Genomic DNA, 6,000 nt, shown 5'->3' with positions numbered 1-6,000 from the left:
GGGTATGACAGGGTAGGGGCAGTGGCAGAGCTTCATGCTCCAGCACCGGGGGGGCAGGGCAGAGAGCAGGCAGGGGTGGGGGTGGGGTGCATCCCAGGGGCGGGACGCGCTGCCCGCAGGGGCGTTGTGTGCATGCGGGGGGCGGGGCATGCTGCCTTCAGAGGCGTGGTGCCCAGCGCGGGTGGGGGGGTGCCGCAATGGCACCCCACCGGGAACACGCTGCCAAGGACAGTGTGCTCCCCCTGCTCTCCTCTTCCTCCACCAGTAGGTAGGGGGCGGTTCTTAGTGATATCCCAGGTGGGTGTGTTATGCATGCACACTAAGCAGGCATCCTATAGGTCAGGAGCAGGGCTTAGGTGCCTTGATTACCAATATACATAACTAGCAAAAATATGGAACGATTTTCCTAAATAAAATCCATAACTAATTTACTTAAGGTTCATTTTTCTCTGGCGCGTTTCAAGGCTGCATGGTTAATTGCCAAATAGCACAGTATTAAAGCATTAGTTCCCTGTTAATCTATGTATGGAAGGTGGGAATTTTGCATAAATGTCTGTACAGGAGTCAGCCACAGCACAGACCACAGATATATGGTAGTCCAGCCTCATTTCGGTTACTGAGAACAGTCCAAAGCATAACTCCACGGCAAGTGTTTAAAATGCATGCAGTTTTCTCAAACTATAGAGGCAGTGCTTGACTCATAACTCCCTTTTAGATTTGACCAACCTTTCTCTAAATCTTGACCTAGGCAGATTTATGTGATATGTTGGCCCTACTTCATGAACCTTTTCTTCTGTGCAAAGCTTTTTCTTGATTTCTCAGAAAAGTAAAGAGCAAGATCAAAGGGGGGGAATTTCCCTGAAATTCAAATGCTTGTATCTGTGTTGCTCTGAAAAAGTAAAAACCACTTCAAGGATCTTCCTAACTGCATTACAGTAAAAGTACTTAGAATGTGGCTTTTGAATTGATGGTAGACAAGGGGCGGGAGTGACATCTAATTGTTTTTGGTATTTGCCTTAAGCTTCTGGATCTCAAGAACTTGTCACAGCTTTCAAAGTGGGTTTCAGAGATCACTGCTAGCCCAGCTTGAAGCGGAGCCCACAGGCTCTTAACTCCAAGGCCAAGATTCAAAAACAGGCCCTGCTTCAGCATTCATATTTCAATTGCATACCCCTCAACCGTCCCAATTTGAGTGGAATATCCTAGCTTCTGTTTGAATTCCAGAATGTTCTGGTTTTTGGTCCAGTGCTCCGGTGCAAGTCAGCTCGTTTGCAGCAGAACATCAGACCAAAAGGCACTCGGTGTTTGGTCTCATGCTCTGGTCTGAGATATCTGGCTCTCACCAGAGCTCAGGAACAATAAAAGCAAGTATCCTGGTTTTTGATCAGTGGGATGTCGGAGGGGATGCATCTGATCCTTTTTCTGCCCCACTTCCTTCATGGCGCCCTGTGAAGCAGGCATTTAAACCAATTCAGCTCTTTAGAGGTTAGTTGCAACAAATAATCCCCTCTTTTAAGTAGCCAACTGCAATGATACACTTTCAAAACAGTCCCGTCCCCCGTTTGTTCTCTATGTTGAGAGATCAGGTGTTCTGCTGTGTGGCCCTGACAACTCTAGAGCAGTCTTTGCCAACCTGGTGCCCTCCAGGTGGTTTGGACTGCAGCTCCCAACAAACCTTGGTGCAAAGGGGCACCAGGTTGACGAAAGCTGCTCCAGTTAATGTAGTTGATGTAGTCTGGTAGACTGAATGGGGAACAGAAAAGAAAAAAATGTGTTAATATAAAATAGTATAGATATTGGGATAAAATGGGGGAGGGAAGAACCAAGTCTTAAGCCCCTTGGAGAGCAGGTAGGATGTTTTTTAATGTTTGGAACTAATGTGAAAAGCTGCATAGGGTTTTGGCTGGCCAGGTCCAAGGCCAAACGAAAACCATGTACTAGGACCATGAAAAAAGTTATATTGGAGGAAGGCTGGGGCCTGTGTCAGTGCAATAAAGGACAAGACAGAAAAGTTCCTGGGGAGACTGTGGTGAGTGCATAGTCTCAGAAAAGTGGCATGTCCCTCTCCCAAACCTTTATATTGAGGGGGGGCAGTGTGGTGCTCTCTAGACGCTGCTGGACTCCAACTCCCATCACCCCTGACCATTATCCTTGCTGGCATGGGCTGATGGGAGCTGGAGCCTCTCCTTACACAGTTACCACAGCTCTGCTCCTAGCAGTTTCTCCCTTTCCCCATCTCTGTAGGGCACATGGGTAACTTCCTCATCTGTCCGCCATCCCTACTGTCCTTGTAACAATAGGAGCCAACTCTGGGGGGCCGAGGTCCCTTCCCGACCTCAATAAAATATTTGAGCCAAAGTTGATGGGCCCTGCCGTTGAAATTGTGTGGTGCACCACATATTGTAATTGATTGTGCAGGGCGGGGCTTACCTGTCGCCCCCACAATATTTTGTTAAAGTTTTCACTCCTGCCGGTAACCATGATAATCCTTCCAAGTCTTCCCCTTATTTTTGGTTACACCAGTAGTCAATCCTGTAAAAGGTAAAAGTAAAGGACCCCTGATAGTCAAGTCCTGTCACAAATGACTCTGGGGTTGCAGCACTCATCTCGCTTTATTGGCCGAGGGAGCCGATGTTTGTCCGCAGACAGTTTTTCCAAGTCATGTGGCTAGGATGACTAAGCCACTTCTGGCGAAACCAGAGCAGCACATGGAAACGCTGTTTACCTTCCTGCTGGAGTGGTACCTGTTTATCTACTTGCACTTTGACGTGCTTTTGAACTGTTAGGTTGGCAGGAGCTGGGACCGAACAACAGAAGCTCACTCCGTCGCAGGGATTTGAACCACCCACCTTCTGATCGGCAAGCCCAAAGCTCAGTGGTTTACACCACAGCGCCACCCGTGTCCCTAGTCAATCCTGTACCCTTACTTAATCTGTAACAATCCATCTTTTCTCGTGATTAAATCCAACCTTTTACACATCAGTTATATTCCTGTCCATTTCTATGTTCCTTCTCCATAGCTCTTATTCTTTCCATTTTTGTGTCCCATGTGAATGGGAAATGGAGGGGTGGAATCCTTCCCCACATTGTTTGGATTTGCTTTCTTTCCACTGGATATTTGTAATAAATGATATAACTTAATAATACCCTGCTCTTCTTCTAAAAGCACCCAGAACAGTATTTATCATTTCAGATATGTCTCCCCCTTCCTCCTAGGCCTGCCAACCAGCCAGATATCCACATACCATATGTCCAGCATGCTCTGATGAAGAAGAATTAGGCCTTGCTTATTCCCTTCCAGAATTACTAGCAAGAAATTTACATTAAGCAAAATAAGATTTGAGGTTGTGGCCATTAAGTGCAACAAATGACTCTACATTTCCCCAGAGAACACTCTACACAAAGTGTATTGCAGTTTTTCTGTCTGGGTGCTGTGAGGTCTCTTTCTCAAGAAAATAGACAGTATGGTAACAATTTAATAGAATGGAGTATTTTTAAAATGAAATTGTTGTTCTAATATAACAAATATCAGTCAGGAGACCTAGACTTGGAACCAAGTTTTTACAGTGGGTCGTCCAGTTCGGTTCAGATCTTCTAAAGATGTTCCCACTTTAAACATGTTTTCAATACTCTGAGTAAAATCACACATTGCTCATTCCATTCTTGCTCTATTCGTGTTACTGACATTGTTTTAAAGCATAGTATTTTTTTTAAAAAAAAAAAACCTTTGCTGAACTTATTTAATTTGGATAATATTTTCAAAGTTATAGCAAAGGTCTTCAAGTCAATTTTTATTGTATATAGCCAAAGGCCTTTACAGTGGACGATAGAAAATAAAAGGAAAACTTTCTTCTAAAAAGCATACAGTTTACAGCATAAAAAGAAATTTACAACATTAAATTTTAAAACTGGAGGTCTGTGTAGTTAGAGAGCTACCTATACAACAGTGGTATTTTGAAGGAGGGGGAGTTTTTATTTTAGTACGTTTAATCTGGCTAATCACTGGGCAGAACAATCCTAAACTCCATCCTGCGGGTAAAATTAGGCTGATTATCCCTAGCCAAGTCCACCTGCTCCCGCACCTGACACCAGGTATGCAGCATGTAAAACTGCAGTTGCAAAGGAACAATTGGGAGGGAAATCAGCGGGAGGGAATTTTTTTGCACCAGGTCTTGAAAGTTGAACCATTGATGGGAGTGTAAGGGTAGGGCATATCCATGTAGGACATATCCTACAGTCCCTCAGATCACCCCATGTCCTGACCACCATCCCTTTTTAGCTGGTCTACTGGTGACAGAACAGCTTTGCAAGTGTACCTAGGCAGTTCCACTGCTAGGAGCAGCGTATCTCAAATTTTGTGAACGTAATGGAACTTCTGCCAACTCTGCAGCCCATCAGTTGGTGAAACGTGTGTGTATAGGATAGCACCCTCATAGGCTTGTCTGTTAATTATTCAGATTTCAGTCACCAGCAAGTTATCTATAGATCAGTAGGGGAATTTGCAACTGGATCTTCACTATGAAAGAGGTTCGTTACAGACATTTTGTCATCCTCTCTTATTATTAGAAATTCTAATCCTCAGCAGAATATTTGGCTGAAGGTATTTTGATAGTGTTTACAGCTGCGACTCCAGTTCCTGGTAAGGGTCAAACTTATACTGGGAAAATGTGGCATTGCATTTCTAATCACTATCTAATGACTCCGAGTTGGCTAGTAGAAAAGAAGTTCCCATACCAAGAGTTTTATGCATTGGCTTTATGGACTGCATAAATTGTGACCTTTAAGTTTAGTACTTTGGAAATGTTTTTCAAGCTTACTGTTGGCAAGAATATATATATATATAAAATATATATGTATGTGTGGGCACATGTGCATGCAGGCGTGCCTGACTTGAATTTGAAGGTTACTAGAGGTGCCGCAGAGGAGAAATCCTCTAGGATTAAGACACCTTCTTTTTCAAAACAACAACCAGATTTTAATACTGTCCCTTCTTCCCTCATCCACACTTTTGCTTGACCTGTATTGTGCTTTTATTGTATACCAATTAATCCCCCTGAGTCTGAGAGGGGATGCTGGGTTGTTGTTTTTTGTTGAGAAAGAGGATTCTTGTTGTTCCATGGCTGTGGCTTACGAAAATCCGACCTTACTGAACTGAAGCTCGGTTAAGTAAAGTCTTTTCAGATTTTTCCACACATCTGATAAGCAGGTGAGAGTTTTTTTGAAAGGCAAAGGAGAAAAGCTCTCAAAAACAGGGGAATTAATCGGTACAGAATACAACCAAGGTGATGGTAAAGCAAAAGTATGGATGAGTCCTAGACTGAGATACAGTTTAGATGTGATGCTATTGCCTGGAAAGCATTTACCCATGTACCGTATTTTTTGCTCTAGAAGACACACTTTTCCCCTCCTAAAAAGTAAGGGGAAATGTGTGTGCGTCTTATGGAATGAATGCAAGCTGTGCAGCTATCGCTGAAGCCAGAACAGCAATTCCTCTTGCTGTTCTGGCTTCAGGGATAGCCACACAAAGCCTCTTCAACAACATTTGATTCCGAATTTTTTTTTCTTGCGTTCCTCCTCTAAAAACTAGGTGCGTCTTATGGTCGGGTGCATCTTCTAGAGCAAAAAATACGGTAAGTGTTACAACAGGCAGCCCCCATCCACATCTGAAGGGCAGTTTACTATGTTTATGGAGTGTAGTATGCAACCATTATATGTGTGTTGGTCAGTGTGTGCAGCAAGCACCTTTGAAATGAGTTACCAGGTGTTAAGAACATCTATACAGGTCCCCTCTCCCCACATTCTTGTTACCACCTCAAACACAGCATTGGAATCATGCATTTGCTCAGATAATTTGCAGGCCCATCCTTCTGGCTTCTTCGACTTCTGGTTTAGTCCCAAAATGGAAAGTTCCTCTTCAGCTTTTAAACCAGTATCTTATCCTGGAGCTAAATTATCATTTATATTTCCTAAAGAAAATGCTTGCGCTAGAGTGAAACCTCT

This window comes from Podarcis tiliguerta (assembly GCF_965153285.1).
Source record: "Podarcis tiliguerta genome assembly, chromosome: 4".
NCBI classification, from domain to species: domain Eukaryota; kingdom Metazoa; phylum Chordata; class Lepidosauria; order Squamata; family Lacertidae; genus Podarcis; species Podarcis tiliguerta.
The sequence above is the reverse complement of the archived record's forward strand: the minus strand, read 5'-3'. Positions refer to the sequence as shown.